Consider the following 2,079-nt stretch of genomic DNA (forward strand, 5'->3'; position numbering starts at 1 on the left):
AAATAGATTTAATAGAAAGAGAGAGAGAGAGACTCTGGTGTTTCATTGAAGCAGGATGGGAATGTGGGAAGTCTGCTTTTGCTTCTGCCTCCCTCAGGAAGCCCCTTGAGCCATATAGGGCAAAGTTTGTGGAAACTACCAGCCCGTAGCACAGCCCAGACTTCTTGGCATGGAGTGCAAGGCCATCTATGGTGGTTTCCACTCCCATTTCTTGCCATTCCTGGCTCTGAGCCCTGAATGTCAGATAAGCTGAATTACTACATTCTCCAAATACTCAGTTGTTTTTTTTTGCCCACATTTTTGTACAACCTTTTCATAGAATGCTTTTATCTAGTTTGTCTATTGCCTGACCTGTTCTCATCTCAAGAATGAATTAATGTGTCACCTCTTCAAGGAAGGCTTCACTGCATTTTAAAAAAAGAGTTCACCCATAATAAAATCGTGCATACTTATGGGGTACAGGGATTTTTTGATACATGAATACAATGTATAATGATCAAATCAGGATAATTAGCATATCTATCATCTCACTTCCTTGCTAGACTAATGTAGGAAAATGATTTGTTTTGAACTCTTTTGTTTTGATATTAAGATGAGGAAGCTAAGTGGTATTTTTCTGCTAATTGACCCTTGAAATTCAAATACTACTTAATTCTTTTATGGAGCAGTAGACAAAATGAGAATTCTGGTCAGGGAAAACAAAGAAAAAGCACCTCTTAAAGACTAGATTTGTTAGTGAAATTTGGAAACTTAAAAGTTGATAGGAAGTGCAACAAAACGTGGGTATTTCATGACAGATTTGAAGTGAGAGCCATGGTAAAGTAGCCATTAGGTAGAATTTTTCCTATAATTAGGCAGATGGCTAACATTTTCCATCATTTGGAAATACACATCAGGATATTAAAATATTAAATGTTCCACAACCTAAAATCATCAATGAAGAGTTATATGAGTATGAGAGAATCGTAGGTTTGTTTACATCAGGACTGTAGAACTCTTTTTGTTTTTCATTTAAATTCCAAAGGCACCACAAGTAAAGTTATAATTGAGATTTAATAGATGTTCTTGAGAGAGCCGACATAAATACTCAGTTCTGGATTTTTGGAGCAAAGTCTTGACCACCATCTGTCTTCCCCGCAAGTGCCCACCCTATCAGGGCTGTGAGTGCATTAGCCTCTTAAATAGTGTGGTCGAGGCTCTTTGCCTCTTAGTACCCCAACAGATGATCAGGAGCAAAAGAGACATTTCCAGCTCATGATGATGTCAACCTAAGAAGAAGGCTGAGGCAACAGTAAGTGAAACAGAAGCCAACAGGTGGTGTGGTGGTTAAGGTACTGTTCTCCCACATGGCCAATGGTGGTTCAAGTCCTGGACCCAGCAGCTTGAAAATCACACTGGGCATGTGTGCGTGTGTGCCCAAAATCCCGAGAGAAGGGATTGCGATATGGCCATCCTCCCTGGGGGTGATTTCTCACTTTCCCTTTCTCTGTCTCTCTCCAGTGTGCACACGTGCCTAGGGCAAAAACCTTAAAAACAAAAAACCAAAAATGATTTATTTGAGCTGTGGCTTCGGAAGAATCACCTAGACAAACAAATTTCTGGTTTCTCAGACATGTGCTCATCAAAATGGTGACCTAGACACCTGGTTTATATAGCAAAGAGAAAGGGCAGAAGAGGGGCGATTACAAGTTGTTTTTTAAAGGATTATTTTATTTAACTTTATTTATTTAATTAATATATTTATTTTAATTTGGCCAGAGAGGGACAATGAGAGAGAGAGAGGGAGAGAGCAAGCAAGCCACTGGGCCCAGGACTTGAACTGCAGTCAGCCATGTGGAGTCCAGTGCCCTTAACCACCATGCCACCTGCAAGCCCCAGATTACAAGTTTTTTATACAGAGTTTATATTGGTTTATTTAAAATAATGCAGGAACTGATTACTTTTCACATCAGGAACTCAAGAAGACTATTGGGAAGAAGAAATGTTGGGGGGTCACGTGGTAAAGTCTATACCCCTTTGGCAGCATCAGCTTGTTATAGTGAACTGCAACCTGCCCTTTTGGGTAATAACCCTGATGAG

The sequence above is a fragment of the Tupaia chinensis genome, unplaced genomic scaffold (assembly GCF_000334495.1).
Source record: "Tupaia chinensis unplaced genomic scaffold, TupChi_1.0 Scaffold000567_1, whole genome shotgun sequence".
NCBI classification, from domain to species: domain Eukaryota; kingdom Metazoa; phylum Chordata; class Mammalia; order Scandentia; family Tupaiidae; genus Tupaia; species Tupaia belangeri.